Source organism: Odocoileus virginianus, chromosome 10 (genome assembly GCF_023699985.2).
Source record: "Odocoileus virginianus isolate 20LAN1187 ecotype Illinois chromosome 10, Ovbor_1.2, whole genome shotgun sequence".
Lineage (NCBI taxonomy): Eukaryota > Metazoa > Chordata > Mammalia > Artiodactyla > Cervidae > Odocoileus > Odocoileus virginianus.
The window spans coordinates 6004287-6021104 of record NC_069683.1 but is presented as its reverse complement, the minus strand read 5'-3'; the positions used below and the strand labels follow the sequence as shown (position 1 = coordinate 6021104).

The window sequence follows — 16818 nt, the reverse complement described above, 5'->3', positions numbered from 1 at the left end:
TCCCCATCTCCCAGCCTTGTGTCCCTGAAGCACTTGTTACTCCTTGATTTTCCTTGCTGATGCATTTATGGACTTCCTCCAGGAGGGTCTGGCTGGCTGGCCGATCCGCCTGCAGGTCTGCAGGTGACAGACTCCCAGGGAGGTGAGTTCTCATCTCTCCCTCCCGACCCTGCCGCCTCATCCTGGGAGTGGGAGCCAGCAGGTCTGGCGGCTATGTGTCACCCCGAGCTCTCTTAGCTGATGACTTTTCCACTCCAGGCCGGAAACTTTAGAAAGTGCCAGCAATGTTTTCATCTTCTTGGCTCAGGGAGGAAAGAGAGCGGAGATTAGGCCCAGTGAGCTCGACCTGACCTGGGAGCCTTCCAGGCCTCTCGGAAGCAGGGAAGAATCCCACACCACTTAGGCCCACAGATTCGGATACAGCAGGTGGGGGAATGGGAGCCTAAGCACACAAGTGCACCCGCCTGGGCACACACACCCTCCACCCTGCACGAGCATCAGACACGTATAAACGCGGAAACACCACCACGTGCCCCTCTGTTTACTGGGGGGTGAGATCACAGACAGACAGACCCATAGACACACGGAGAGATGCTTAGACAGCCACACAGGATCTCTGCAGGAAGGACCAGCTGGGTGAGAACTTGTCTTGGACTTGTGTTTGAGACAGTTACCAAATCTTTGCTTGAACTGTATGCTATAACTTGATTTTTTTTTAATAGTTTGATTTTTAAATCAAGTTTTCTAACCATGCTTTTATCCTTACTTTCTGTATTTGCCGTATCGGCTTAAGTTACTTATCTTTATTTTGAGGGCTGTTTGGGGAAGCTGGTCAAGATCAGGGGATGGGGAACCCCCCACTTCGTGATTTGGTATAGCCATGACCTAGGCAGCAGAGCCCCAGAAGGGCCTCCTGTCACCTGCCACAGAGACACTCCACACCGGGACCTGTTTTCTGCTCTGCCCTTGACAACTGTGCTCAGAACTAGCTCTGCCAAGCTGCTGTGAGGCCCTGGCTGTCACTCACCACCTTGCTCCCTTCTCTGTGCACAGCCAATGACCCCATTCCACACTCCTCTGGGCATCTGTGGGAAGCAGGTGAGAAAATGAAAGTGTGAGAAGGCTGGGGAGCCAGTGTCCTCGCTCTGACTTGTGTTATAACCCCAGAGCCACAGAGCTCCTCACCCCAAAGCATTAGGGCACAGAGCTGGGACGAGCTGCCCAACTCCTGGGAGGCCTCTGGACCCACGTGTAAGTGAGTGAGCAGCTCTTCAACTCCCTGGGCCCCGTCCCCTACAGTTTGAAGTGTGGACGGCAGTGGTGTGCCTGTGGCTGGGCTGCTGCAGGGATCAGGAGACGCCAAGGACAGTGAGGGAGCTCCTTGTAATCGGCTGTTGGCTCTGAATGCCCACCACTGTTGTTCTGGGTGGTGGGTTTATTATTCTTGTCTATCCTCTTCCCCTAGGGATGCCTGGCAGGAGCTCATAAACCAAAAGATCAAGGTGGCCTTTGCCAAAGCCCGCCAGAGCGCAGCGGGACCCTGGGGTGCGGGTAGGGCCTCGACCCGCCCTCAGGAGCAGGATGGAGCGGGACAGGGGCCAGCACCAGCCCAGAGACTCCTGTGCTGGGACACCCCCAGGCCCTCTCCCTCCTCCACTCCCTGCAATGAACTCCCTTGCTGAGTCTTCTGGCAGCCAACAGGCTCTCATTAATATGTGCCCTAGGGCGATAGCCACTGATGCTTTCCTCTGTGAATCCTACGGGTAAGCTTGCCTCTTGACACAGAAACAATAAAAAATAGAAATAGTCCCTTCCTTTTATGCTGTGCCTTGTTCTTGATAAATGGTTCTGACTCTCAGAGCTCATTATGGAACTCACTATTCCTTCCATCAAGAATGCTGTCACTGTCGTATAGTTGCGGTGCCCAGGCCCAGAGAGAGGAGGTCATCCTGCTCCTGTCACATCACTTCTCAGAGCCTCTGCTTTGTCATCTCTAAAATGGGTTTGGAGAAGGCCCACACGAGTCTCGTTCCTAACACAGGGCTCTGTTCACAGCAAATGTTCAGAGCGAGCTGCCTCCTTCCCTGCCTCTCCTCGCTAGCTGGCCTAACCTCTGTGAGCACTGTGTTGGGAGTCCAGGTCTTGGGCTCCCAAGATCTCAGGGAAGGGTGAGAAGGGGAGTGATAATTCCTGGGCTCTTAGGAAAATGAGACTTCTGTCTTACAGAAAAAAAAAAAAAAAAAAAAACAAACCACAACTAGCTCTTTAAACTGGCTTCCAACATCAAAGGGTTACTTTCCAAACCCCCGAGGCTGATTTCAGAGCAGCCGGACCAGACACACACGGAATTCATTTCCTTGACTGAGAGGAGAGGGTGGGGGCCAGGGGACAGGTTAAGCCCTGAACAAACTCGTCCTTCTTCAAGAGACCCCTTGGGAGGGCGGAGCTGGTACTAAAACTGAACTGGGAGTAGTGGGGAGAATGTTCTAGTGGGGGCTGTGCCAAGTGTGTGTGAGTGTGTGTGTGTGTGGATGTGAGAGGGATGTGGGTGACGTGTGTGGAGCCATGAGCTGCTGTGTGGTGGAAAGTATTAGACTCCGCTTTGGGAGATGCCCCTGCCATCCTGACCTGCACGACTTTGGGCCTAATCTTTTTACTCCTCAATTTCCTCAAATGCCAAACGGGATGGGTCACCCTCACCTCCCATGTTGTTGTGAGAATTCATGGAAAGGACTGGAAATGCCACAACTGGGCCCCAGCAAGCCTGCGGAGGGCTGAGAAGGGAGGGTGTCCACTTGCCCATCCTGGGACGCGCCCAGGGCTCTGTGCATGACTGTGTCTCCGCGAGCCGTGGCCCTGTGGCCTGGCCAGAAGCATGGCCCGGGTTCCTCCACTGAACTCTCCACAGCCCACAGAAGGCCTGTGGGTTTTCTCTCCAGGCCTCAGCCTCTTCATCTGATGGTCTAATCGCCATGAGGCCCCTCAGTGTGAGCCTCTGTGCGTACCCATGGGCACACAGGTGGTCAGTGGAGGGCTAGCAGTGGGGAGACACAAGACCAGAATTCAAACCAGGATTCCATTCCACTTTCCTCCCAGAAGCTGGCCTGTGGGCACCTCTATGCCCTTAGTGCCTCACTGCACATTGGGGATCAACCCGTGACCCCATCTGCCTTATGGGGCTGCTGAAGGTCAAAGGAGGCAGCAGTGAAAGCTTGGGGTCCCCGGGAAGGTGCTGCAGCCACGACTCAGGGTGCACGTGTGCAAACAGACCTCGTGGCTTCATGTACGTTGTGTGGATGTCAGCACTCGGGGGCCCCAAGCAGGCAGGTGACCATGTTTCCATGCACGTGACTGTGTCTGCATGTGTGTGCCTGCCTATGGATGTGTGTGTGTGAGCTGTGCATCTGTGCTCATGTGCACTGATGATGTGTGCGCCTTGGTGTGTCTGCATGCATGCTGCCTTTGCTGTGTGCATCACGTGTCCACGTGTGTCTGTCTGGGCACCAAAGTCTGGGAAGAGCGGCCAAACTTCCAATATTTGTGTCCATGCCCACAATGTGGGTCTGCTGGTGTGTGTTGCCTTGTGTGTAGGTGGGTGTATGTCCAGGGGTATCTGGATCTGGCCTTGGGTGGGTGTCCTTGCTCTTGGGCCCTCCAGGACAGTAGCGTGGGAAGAGCGGAGCTGCCTGTGCTGAGGAGGGCTAAGGTGGCTCTGTTCTCAGAGGCCTCTACTCAGACGCTCCAGGGTAGAACCTGGGCTCTCCAGGGAGAAACTCTGGTGCTAAAGCCTATGAATAGCCCCTGCAACTCTGGGGTCCTCATCTCTCCCTAGCCTCCCCCCATTAGTAGAGGATGTGGTCACCCAGGGGGACAGCCATTACCCACCTGGGTCCTGCGCTGTGATCCCTCCTGGGCTGAGCCGGTTTCCTCTGTCCCAGAGGCTTTGGGGCTTATTTACTTTCCAGTCACGAGCTGCCTGCTGTGAGCCAGCCCTTATGCCTGGAGCTTCCACACACATTATCTTAACCACAGCCACTCTTGGGACAGGAGGTGTTTACCCACTTTCTAGAATTAAAACAGAGGCTCAGAGGGGTGAAAGGACCTGTCCATGCCACCTCTGTCTCCTGATTCAAGGCGGCTGCACAGATGCTACAGAAGCCAGGACAGATAGCAACGGTCCCTGGAGAACATGCAGAAGGGGTGGCCTCAGGGTCAAGCGATTGTCTTCTCTGTGGATGAGATGAGGCTGAGGAGGTGCTCAGAGCTGGCCCTCCCCTCTTGAGGAGCTGGCCTAGCATTTGCATGGGGCTTCCGTGCATAAGCTCAGATGGAACCCCAGAGATGGGGCCCCAAGTCATGACTTTCATGATGAATCAGTGCCAGCTGGTCCCCCTGAAGTCCCCTCCTCTCCCCCACCAGCCTGGGGCCATCCTCCTGTCCCTTGGGGTCAGTTCCCAGCAACAGGACACCCCTGGCCTCTCTGGGGACTGGGGTTCTTGATATGACAGATGGGGCCACAGGGCTCTGGAAGGTCCTTGCGGGGCCTGGTCTGGAGTGGTTCAGTTCATGGGCCTTCAGGCAGGCACAATTTGGGATGGTCTCCTTGGAAACAACAAATGCTTTAGCCTGGCATTCAAGGCTCTCCTCACGCTGTCTTTACCGCACCAGCTCCCTGTACTCTGACGCTCTGGCCACGTCAGGCCTCTTATTCTTCCCCAAACCCTTCGCGATGCCACCTCTTGTTGTTTCCTCTACCTAAATGACCTTTTCTCTTTTTCAACATTTGGTGAACGCATCCTTCAGTGTCCACCTAAAAAGCTACCTCCTGGGAATCCCCTGGCTATCCAGTGGTTAGAATCCATGCTCGCACTGTTGAGGGCCCATTTCAATCCCTGGTGGGGGAACTAAGATTCCACAGGCTGCGTGGCCTGGCAAAAAAAAAAAAAAGAACTAGAACCTTTTCCTAACTTCCCTCTGTATGTAATTAGTAGTTGCCTTGCCTGACCTTCACGTCAGTAGGAACCTTATCTAGTTCATTGCTTTCCTCTAATGCCCAGGCAGAGGTGTGCATTGGGAGGCTGAATTGATGAATGAATAAACTGATGAGCTAGTTAGCCCAGAGGTTTCAATGAACAATCTCTGTTCCTGCAACACCAGCTCCTGAGTCTCCTGCCTAGTTTCTCCTCTGCTCTTTCTGCATCTGGGCTTGCTGAGTCTAGTGCTTAGGCAGGATCCTCCCCACTATGTAGGTATGGGCAGTGTGTCAGCCCGTGGCTGCCCTGTCTCTCTTCCCTACCTCCAGTCTCTGTCCTGGCCTGGGTGCTCTTCCCCAGCCCCTCTGCTTCCCACCCCTTCTGGCCAGCTCCTCTGTACCCTCCATGCCTCTGCTCCTCTGCCACTTCCTCCAGGAAGCCTTCCCTGAAACCCTCCCTTCTACCCCTGTGTTCTGTAGGAAGAGCACCTCCTCTGCCCTCTTAGCATCCCCCAAGTCACCCTGTCCAGCCCTGTCCTTGCACACTGGGGGCTTCCTGAGGGCAGGGCTGGGCTGAAGCCCCCTTTCTGTGACTTCAGTGGAAGAAGAAATATAACAGGGCAGGGGAGGTAAAGAAGGCCACAGTGATGGCAGGTGAGCATTGCTTTAAGGAAGTACACCTGCCTGGAAATTCATGTTCATTCTAAGACTAGAGATGAGTCTACACTCTTACAAGGGGGTGGGGGATGAAGTGACAAGAGTGGAGGGAAGGGCCTCACGTGTACTTGGCATGTTGTGTGTGCACTGTCTCAGGGAGCTATCCTTGCAGCCCTAGGAAATGGGTGCCTTCACCACAGTGGCTGTTGAGGTCATCTGGGGCTGTGGGACGACAAAGCCCGGGTGCTTTCTGGTGGGCCGGCCATGCTGCCTCTTGTCCCGGCTCTGTCTCCAGACTTGCTTGTAGAAGCCACTCCTACTTGGGGCTCCAGTCTCCTGGTCAAGACATGGATAGTGGACTCCTTTCCCGGTTTCCCTGAGTCCTCGAGACTCTTCAGAACTCCACTAGGGGGCAGGCAAGCTGTTCCCAAAAGAACCAGAGTCCCTGCTGCAACCCCAAGATCCCTAGCCCTCCCCCAAGCCCAGGGTCCCTGGGCTTAGCCCTCCAGCCCAGGAAGGAGTGATGCGCAGGACCCCACCACACGGAGAAGCCGTGCTAGAGGATCTCCCTGATGACGGATGGACAGGACAACAGATCTCAGCATCTGTCACCATCAGAAAGGCCCGGCCCAAGTCGGCATGTGTCAGAGGTTTGTCTAGTCTCTAGCCATTTGCAATTCTTGTTAAATAACATAAAGCTGATGCTAATCTCACCCAGGGCTCTGTTGGACGCGGCCTCATGCAGCCTACCACGCCCTCAGATGAGAGTGAGTGGCAATTCTGGCAGTTCTCTTCCACTGCTGACTTAGGCCTTCCTTCTGGGCTTCAGCTTAGTGCCTGGCCACCTATCAGGCATCTCCCCAGTGAGCTGCAGATCACCCTGACTATACCCTTCCCTGTTCCCTGCCCAGGACCATAGGTGACCACCCTTGCTTTCCTGTCCTTCCCATGACCCTTTGCCTCACCCCCCATAATGAATCCTCAAGTCTGTCCCACCTACCATGATGAAGTCTGCCTTAGTCTAGGCTCCATCATCTGGGTCCTTGGCAACTGCCGCAGCCTCCCCGTCACCCTCTGGCCTCCACTCCCACTAGCCCGTGCCGACCCCAGTTGACCCCCTGGGCAGCCCTCACCATGTCGCTTTCCTACTTAGCATGCCCTCCACTGCTGATGACCAGGGCCCTTCCTAGCACTCCTGCCAGGGGACCCTCCCACCATCTCCCCCAATGCCCAGACTTTCCCACCCCCATGCCCAGTCCTGTCTTGTCCCCTTAAACTGCTCAGACCCCCAGTTTCAACCTAGAGGATCTTTACCGTAAATGCATTCCTATTAGTCATTATAATAAAGCTCCTAAGACCAGGGATCAATAGTTTGGAAACTCTGTAACCTTGCCCTGTCACCACTGTGTCCAGGAGCAAAACCCTTCCAGTCTGAGGAACATCACAACAACCACTTGGCCCATTTCCAGAGTTGTCTTTAGATGCCTGGCCTGGGGGGAGCTAAGTCATGGGCACAGGCTCTATTCTTCTGCTTGTCCACCTTGAGCCCACACTCAGTACCTGATACAGCCCTAAAATCAGGCCCAACCTCCCAGTGCAGCAATGAGACATGTGGAGTTTGCTGGAGATTTCCTGGGAGCCAGAGAAGAGAGTATGTCCTCACCCTTCATGCAGCCAAGTTTCATGAACTCCTCTGAACCTCAGTTCTCTCTCCCAGGCCCCTCCCTGGCAGCTGCCTGCTCTTCCCACTGTCCCTCCCTGTTACCCTCTGTTGCTCCCAGTCAACCAGCACCTAGTCTCAGCTTCCTGCTCCACTGGTAATTACCCAAAGAGCAACTGCAAGATTGATCAAAGGACCAGAGCCTGGAGGCTGTTTGAAGGGCTGATTCAAGCCTTCTAAACACTGGGCAGGTCTTCAAGGCTCCCCTGCAGGCAGCCCATAGGAGGGTCTTTCAGTTCAGTTCAGTTAAGTCACTCAGTGTCTGACTCTTTGTGACCCCCACGGACTGCAGCACGCCATGTCCATCACCAACTCCCAGAGCTTACTCAAACTCATGTCCATTGAGTCAGTGATGCCATCCAACCATCTCATCCTCTGTCGTCCCCTTCTCCTCCCGCCTTCAATCATTCCCAGCATCAGGGTCTTTTCCAATGAGTCAGTTCTTTGCATCAGGTGGCCAAAGTATTGGAGTTTCAGCTTCAGCATCAGTCCTTGCAATGAATATTCAGGATTGATTTCCTTTAGAATGGACTGGTTGGATCTCCTTACTGTCCAAAGGACTCTCAAGTGTCTTCTCTAACACCACAGTTCAAAAGCATCAATTCTTCAGCGCTTAGCTTTCTTTATAGTCCAACTCTCACATCCATACATGACTACCAGAAAAACCATAGCTTTGACTAGATGGACCTTTGTTGGCAAAGTAATGTCTCTGCTTTTTAATATGCCATACTTCACTGTAAAGAAGGACCTGAGGCAGTCATGCAAGGTAGACACATTCCCCTCATATTTTCAATGAAGCTACTGAAATCAGCCCAAGGTCACCCAGCAAGTCAGTGGTGGGACCGGACCTTAACTCCAAAGCCTCCGGAACACACACCATCCTGGTTTCCTTGTCAGCCACAGCCACACACTACATGGAAAAAAGTGACGCACACACAGTGACAGCCTCAGTCACCAGCCGCAGGGTGAGACCAACCAAAGGAAGTGGTGTGAGTCCTGGGGTGAGGTCCAGAGGGGTAGGCAGTTGAGGCTGGGGACCCAGGTGAAGCCAAGACCCACAGCCAGGGGTCTGGATGGTGGATGGAGGAGCTGAGTGTTTTGTGGGCAGAGGTCAAGGCTGGAATCTGCAGTGTACGTGGGGCAGAGGGAGAGTGAATTAACTCTGACTGTCCAGAAGCCTTTTAAAGAGCCAGTTTGGGCACTGGACAGGTTGTCTTCAAGGCTCCCCTTGTGAGCAACCCAAGGGAGCATGGGTTTCTCATGTCTGCAGCCACAATATCTTCTCTCTTGGCCCCTGGACTTGTATTTCACGGACATGAAGCATCCTTTCAGTCAGAAGGCTTAGCTTTTCTTTTTTTCCCCCTTTTCTTTCTGTATGCACGTGTGCATGCTCATTCGTGTCTGACTCTTTGTGACCCCATGGACTGTAGGCCGCCAGTCTCCTCCTCTGTCTGTGGAATTTCCAGGCGAGAATACTGGAGTGGGTTGCCATTTCCTACTCCAGGGGATCTTCCCAACCCAGGGATCGAATCCATGTCTCCTTACTGACAGGCAGATTCTTTACCACTGTGCCCCTGGGAAGCCCCTTCTTTTTGTATGGGAGCCCCTTAGCTAGTTCTTACCATCCTCCCCTCTGCCAGCTCTTCGACAGAGACAGAGGTGAGAGATGGAAGTGGGAGGGAGAAGGGAGAAGACAGAGGCGAGGATAGGGAGTTTGACAGATGACTGCACACAGTTGGGAAAACCGGAAAGGAGAGAGGGGACAAGGGAGGATGTATGTGGCTGCTTGATAGGGACTTTGGCTTCATGAGTAGTGAAAGAGACAGGAAAACGGGAAATGTGACATATGCTTGGACCCCCAGGGCCATCAAAGAGTTTTAAGCAGCAGAGTGACCTGGTCAAACCTGTGTTTTAGAGAGACTCCATCTGGCCGCCATGTGGCGGGTGAACGGCTGGCCTAATGAACAGGAAAAGGAGACCCTGGGGCAGGAAGCTCTCCTGAGAGAAGGGTGAGAAGAGAAATGAGCGAGGCCAAGGAGGAGGGAGACCCATTTAAAGACCAGGGGGAGGAGGGGGTGGGGATGAGTTGCCACAAAAGGATACAGGAAGTGGTGATGGGGAGGCGGGAAGAGGACCAGGAGAGGGTGTTACAAGGAGCCACTCTAGCAGGCAGCAGAGAATGCAGTCAAGTGACCAAAGGAGCTAGGGATGGAAGAGTGTCTGTCCATATCAGTTCCAGATGTGGAGGCTGGGGGTAAGCTGGGTGGAATGATAGGGCTGGAGACAGTGGAGAAAGCAGTGAGGTGAGTGGGGGAAATGGAGGTCACAAGAGTAGATAATAGCCTTGATAGGTTCAGCCAGGAGGAGACTAGAAGAAGGGTGGGCAGGGACTGGCGGGGGTCTGGGAGGCCTGTAGTTGTTGTTGTTTAGTTGCTAAGTTGAGTCCGACTCTGCCATCCCATGAACTGCAGCATGCCAGGCTTCCCTGTCCTTCACTATCTACTGGAGTTTGCTCAAACTCGTGTCCACTGAGTCGATGATGCCATCCAACCATCTCATCCTCTGTCGTCCCCTTCACCTCCTGTCTTCAATCTTCCCAGCATCAGAGTCTTTTCTAATGAGTCCGTTCTTTGCATCAAGTGACCAAAGTATTGGAGATTCAACTTCATCACCAGTCCTTCAATGAATATTCAGGGTTGACTTCCTTTCCTTAGTATTGACTGGTTTGATCTCCTTGCTGTCCAAAGGACTCTCAAGAGTCTTCGCCAACACCACAGTTCAAAAGCATCAACCTTCTTTATGGTCCAGCTCTCACATGCATACATGACGACTGGAAAAAAACAAAACTTTGACTATATGGACCTTTGTCGGCAAAGTGATGTCTCTGCTTTTTAATATGCTATCTAGGTTTGTCATAACTTTTCTTCCAAGGAGCAAGCATCTTTTAACTTTATAGCTACGGTCACTGTTTGCAGTGATTTTGGAGCCCAAGAAAATAAAATCTGTCACTGTTTCCACTTTTTCCCCTTCTATTTGCCCTGAAGTGACGGGACTGGATGCCATGATCTTAGTTTTTTGACTGCTGAGTTTTAAACCAGCTTTTTTCTCACTCCTCTTTTACCCTCATCAAGAGACTCTTCAGTTCCTCTTTTCTTTCTTCCACTAGAGTGGTATCGTTTGTATTTCAGTGGTTGTTGATCTTTTTCCTGGCAATCTTGATTCCAGCTTGTGATTCATCTAGCCTGGCATCTTGCATGATGTACTTTACATATCAGTTAAATAAGCAAGGTGACAATATACAGCCTTGATGTATTCTTTTCCCAATTTTGAACCAGTCTATTGTCCCATGTCTGGTTCTAACTATTGCTTCTTGACCTGCATACAGGTTTCTCAGCAGAGAGATAGGTGGTCTGGTATTACCATTTCCTTAAGAATTTTCCACAGTGTCTTGTGATCTTTAGCCTTTGAAGCAGAAGTAGATGTTTTTCCAGAATTCTCTTGCTTTTTCTATGATCCAACAGTTGTTGGCAATTTGACCTCTGGTTCCTCTGCCTTTTCTAAATCCAGCTTATACATCTGGAAGTTCTCTATTCATGTACTGCTGAAGGCTAGCTTGAAGGATTTTGAACATTGCCTTGCTAGCATATGAAATAAGCACAATTATATATGGTAGTTTGAACATTCTTTGGCATTGCCCCTCTTTTGGATTGGAACAGGGAGTTGTGAAATAAGGGCGTGGCCATGCTGATGGGAGAACCTGCAGGGAGAGGGGCTGTTCAGATTTCCCAAGAGGCAACCTCCATCAGCGGAGAGCACAGCCCATCCCCCAGGAGGCCACGTGGGCCCTGATGCAGGAAAAGTGAGGTTGATTTTTAGGGTCTAGTTCAGATCTCAAACCCAAGTCTCCTGCCCCATGGGTAGAGATGGCGAACGGGAAGAAGACACACAGCCCAAAGGAAGGCCAGAGAGCAGGAGTCTGTAAAGCTGAACACCCATTCCCAAGTTTCCAGACCTAGAGAGAGGGGCTGGATTTGGAAACAGGGCTGGGCATCCCCTCCTCAGGAGACAGGATCCAGCCTTCTGCATGCTGGAGCCCCAGCCCAGCCTCCAAGTTCCTAGAGTCCTGAGGCCACAGCAGCCCACAGGGATGAATCACAGGATCCCTGGGGCATCACGGCAGTCTCACTGTGCCTTTCCCCCTTCTTCCCTTTCACACCCCCGGGAATCAGCACTCTGGGGAGCCACTTGACTTGTGTGTGGTCTGCTTCTGAGAAAATCAGTGTCATGAGCAATTTGAGATCACAGTCTTGCCCCATGAGTGTGTGCACACGCCGGCGCTTGGGTCTGTGTTATGGGCACCTCCACACACACATATGGTGTGTTTATTTGTGCGCTGTGTCCTGTGTGTATGTGCAGGGAGTTTGGGAATCTGGGTATTCGAAGTCTTCACTGTATACTTGGGATATGAAGTATGTTTGTGGGTGATGTGTGTGGAGAGTTTGTGACTGGTGTTTGCATGGGAGATATATGCACTGTGTACACATTGTGGATGCTCAGTGTGCAGGCTTGTGATGTGGCATGCATGGTAGACATCTGAGTGTTGAATTTGTGGGGAGTTGTGCCTGTGTGTGGTGGCTGTGTGACTTTTGAGGGTGTCTCTGAAATGTCTGAAATATTTGTGGACATATATGTTCGAAATACTTGTGTCCATGTGACATTTTTGTGTGAGGTGGATGCATGCTTCCTCTTTTCAGGAGGTGTGGCCCTGGGCGTCCATGTTGTCGTTGAAGGTATTTATGAAGGTTGTGTGTGTGTGTGTGTGTGTGTGTGTGTGTGTGTTGAGGGGAGAGTGTGCTTTTGCAGGTGTCTGTGTCTATGGAGGGAGCGTGTGTGAGGAGGGATGTCATGGGGGGAGATGTGACAGCCCCACACAGCAGAAGGGGCAGAGTTCCAGCACTCAGTTCACCATCTCCTGGTTGGGTGACCTGAGCTAGTTACTGCCCCTGCTAGCCTAAGATTCCCACTAAAGACCAGTACTTGGTGAATTTTAGGAAAGAATTCCCCCTACGGTCTTGAGGAGGAAAGCAATGTGAACAGGACAAGAAGGGATCGCCAAGAGCTATACTGAGGAGAAGGAAGACGTTCCCGGTGAAAGCCCAGGATGTGGCCAGGCCTCCGCCCCCTTGCCCAGCCCCCGGAGGCCCCACCTGTGCCCTGGCAGGGTGCGACTGCTGCCTGCTCTCACTGCCCCAGAGGGGCAGCCACAGCTACATTTTAGGCAGGTCTTCTCCTCACATCCCTCAAGCACAGACTGGAGAAGCTTCCTGACACTTGACTCCCGCCCTTAACTAAACTAGCGTGAAGAAAATAGAGCTGCTGCCCTCGATGGAAAACAATGCCTGGTTAAGAATCACAAGTAGTTCCACAGATGGGCGAGTGCCGTGGGCGGGCGGGCACTTGACACCAAGGGGCTCACTCTCCCAACAGCCCCCGTTGTCCATCCATGTTTGCTCCACTTTAGACATGGAACGCGTTCAGAGTGGTGAGGCCACCAGCCCAAAGTCCCACAGCAGTGCAGAACAGTGAGGACGGGAACACAGATGAGGCCCTCTCTGAAACCTGGGCTGCTTCTCTTCCTCAGTTTTGCGCTCTTCACGTCCCTCCTTGCCCCACCCAAGAGGAGGGAATATACAACTCGACACACATGGGGGATGTCATGATAAATTTTAAGAATTCTAGATGACATGCTCTTTTGGCTAATAAATGCTCCACCAGGTGACAGTTACAATAGAGTATTAAGTGGGTAGACCCTAGAGCCCCACTGAGTGGACTCGTCCAAAACTGGCTGTGCAAAATAGAGTTAATTACCTAACCTCTCTGGGTTTTCTCATATGTCATCTGTAAAATGGAGGTAATAATAATAATAACCATATCTATCTCACTGAGTGTTGTAGGATTAGATGGGTTACAATATGAAAGTTGCCTGAGAAAGCTGCCTGGCCAGCCCATCCCCTTTTCAAAAGTACAGAGGCTTCACACCCATCTCAGAATTTCACTCCTGGTGAGAAAGCTTCAAAATCCTGTTAACCATAACCTTTATATTTCAACCCTTCATTTCTGCAACTCAGTGGGGAGGGGCTGGTGTTATCTTCATTTCACAGAGAGGCGAAGGTAGCACCACAGTGAGGGGACAGCCTGCCTGCCCCATGCCCACTCAGGGCTTTTCAAAGGGCGCCTGCACATTGGCAGCATCGGCACCCCTGGGAGGAGGCTCAAGATGTAGGTTCCAGGCCCCAGCTCAGACCTACTGAAGCAAACTCTCGGGGGCAATCTGTCCTCACAAGCCCTCAGAGATTCTGATACTCTAGGAGGAACTGGGCAAGGCCTCTGAAGAGATTGCTGAACCAGAAATACCTCACATGAGGCAAGTGAAGGAAAGTGGAGTGGGGGAGGGGAATCACCCCCTCAGCTCACGTGTGACCTCAGGCCACATCCTCACACTCTCTGGGCCTAGAATCTGCTCTCCTTCCAGGAGTGATAGTACAGGAGGCAGGCATGATTCTCTGAAACTTCGGGAGGTGACCATTATCTGTGGGAATCCTCAGGGTCCAGGTGAGACAGTTTCTGAGTTCTGCCAGGCCCTGGGGCTTCAGGGGTTCAGCACAGTGGGGAACCCAAACTCTGAAAGAGCTGCGAATCTGGAAAGAGACCTTCAGAGAACCCCAAGAGGCAGGGTCCCCCAACTATGGCTGTCCTATCCGGGCCACAGTCCTTCCCCTGAGGGTTTGGGACATACCTCTGCCCTGGGTCCTGAGCCCACAGTGCTGTGGTCCCTCCAACACGGCCGTCCCTGTCATTGTCTCCCACCACTGGGTACTCATCTGTCTATAGGTCCTTTCAATCTTCCACAGACTTTTATGTGAGCAAGATCATGTCAGTCACGTTGACCCGGCCCCCACTCCATGGCTTTCTACAAGTCATCCTCTCAACATCCCCTTGAAGTGAGCAGAATGACTGTCCCCATTTGACAGATGAGAAATCGAGACTGCCAAGAGAGAATGACTGCCCAGTTCCCTTGTTGGGGGAGGGGGCTGCCCCATAGCAGCCTTGCCACTAATTAATGCTGCCTTCGGGGTGCTCATGTGTTTGCAGCTGTCTCACCCAGGCTTGGTTCTGTTGCTGATGTGTTAACCTGGACATGACACTTTATGACCTCATGGACCCTAACCAAGGCCTGTCCTGGTAACTCTGGATCCTCAAGAAAAGCATTCATGCGGTTTAACCTTCAAATGGTTAAAACAGACGAAAAAGCTGTGAGGCTCAAAGGGACAAACCCTCAGGTTCCCAGCAGCCCGAGGCCTGCAGAAAGCTGTGGTTTCATGGTCCACAGAGCAGCACAGTCAAGCTGTGGAGACGCTTCTGATCCTGCCCTGCCGGCTTCACTCACTCTCAAATTTTCTCACCTAACATCCCCCCCCACTTCCTCGGGGTCTCTGGGAGCCTCCAGATCCTCAGCCCTGGTTCTCACTGACCAGACTTAGAGCCAGGAGCCTCCTGTGTGGTGGCCATGGGGTATACAGGGTGCTCCCAGCACCTGCTATCCCCTGCATGGATGGCTCCAAGCAGACAAGCAGCCAAGCTGGCCACGCAAGAGAGGCCCTGGAGTCTGAGGGCTCGATGGGAAGGGCTGCCATGCCCCACCCTACTAGTTGTGTGACCATGGGCAAGTCACAGGATCTCTCTGAGCCTCGGTCTCTCTTCTGTAAAAAGGGAGCAACCATTGTCTTCCTTTCGTCAGGTGGCTGTGAGGAGGAGACGACACAAGTAAAGTACCTGGCACCACGCCCGGTCCTGCAAGCCCTCGTTATTCCCGTTAAACACGTCGGCTAGTTCTCGGAGGATGGGACACTCCAGCTGTCTCTTTATCAGGATTTGTTTCCGAAGCACCCTGTGTTGTCTTTTGGCTCACAAACTTCCTACAGCTGACACCCACCAGTATTTTCTCTCCTATCCTACTGTCCCTCTGGGGGGTGGCCTATGGGGTGTCCCTATGGGGTGGCCCATAGCTGGTATGCTCTAAGCCTAGCTGCCCTAGGGAGCAAGGGGGTGCTGGGCAAAGAAGAACTGGGGAACCCAGGGTTTTCCCACAGAAGGCAAGGCCCCAAAAGGGGCTGATGAGGGAACTCCCTGACTCCCCAGGGCCCACAGAGGTGCTGGGCAGGGCCGAGAGTGAGGAGAGCCACACTCTTGCACTGAAATCTGGTCTGGGAGTCTGGAGATTCAGGTTCAATTCCTCGTTACCAAGCTGTGTGACTTAGGCCAGTTATTTAACCTCTCTAAGCCTCAGTTTCCAAGTCAGTAGTTGAGACTAAAGACACCTGAGGCTGTCTGTGGTTGTCTTTACCCCCATTTGCCACAGGAGATGAAGGACTGGCCTGCAGTGGGGGTTCAGTAAAAAGGGCAGAAGAAACTAAGTTGGGGGTCCAGGGTGCCACAGTCCTTCCCATCCCATTTCTATGGTTAGATGAGGCCAGAAAGGCTCAGAGAGGTTTAGCAACTTGTCCAAGGTCACACAGGTTGTGCACATCATTGCCTGCCTGGGCCATTCACTCCTACTTGGGATCCTCAGGTATCAGTTTGGTCTCAGAAACCCTCCCAGGGAACTTTGAGCCTGCCTTGGTGCCTGGGAGAGTTTTCTCATCTCAGAATGGTAGTCCTAGAGACACAAGAAAAGATGTGTCTCCTATCTTCACTGACAGATGTTTGAGGGAACAGAAGCATTTCCACAAAAATACCAACACACTGAAGTTGAGCCTCCCTTGGAAGGGCTGTCTAGGAGAATTGCTGGAGGGGTGCAAGTAGGTACTAAGCAACATTGGATGGAATGTTGGCTTTGGTGGCCTTTAAAAGAAAGCCACCCTCCACACGGCTGCCACGAAAATCTGACCCCGCTCAGTCCCACCCTATCCTTCCCTTTCAGATCCAGTTTCGACTCCCGGACTTGGCCTGTGCGTCTTCTGGATTCCATCATCCTACATTCTCATTTGCCTCCCATCTGGTCTGGGGGTCCTACAAGGGTAGGTCCTGGACATTTTGACTCTGGGACCTGCCACAGAAGGGAGGTTATATTTCCTGGGCTAGGATCACAGGCCAGGCCCCCATCAGATGTTTACACACGTTTCTGCGATTTGGGCTTCACAATAAGACAGAACATCAGATGTTACTATTATTCTCATGTTGCAGATCAGCAAACTGAGGTCAGAAAGATCAAGCAATGTGCCAAAAGTCACACAGCAATGTGACTGCTGAAGACGTGAAGAGATGAAGGGGCGCTGAGCACATGGGGTTCCCACTTTCAGGCCCTGGTCCCCAGAGGCATCTGCAGTGGGTAGGCTCGCTTGGTTGCCCATCTGTCTCCAACTCCTGGGGAGGCCCATCTAGGCACTGAGTGAGGTGGACCCCTGTGAAC

General features: G+C 52.6%; 1 pseudogene; it reads left to right on the top strand.

The window, feature by feature from the left end:
• The window catches only part of LOC110136833 (guanylate cyclase D-like), a 59018-nt pseudogene that overhangs the window by 40188 nt on the left and 2012 nt on the right, over positions 1–16818 (top strand).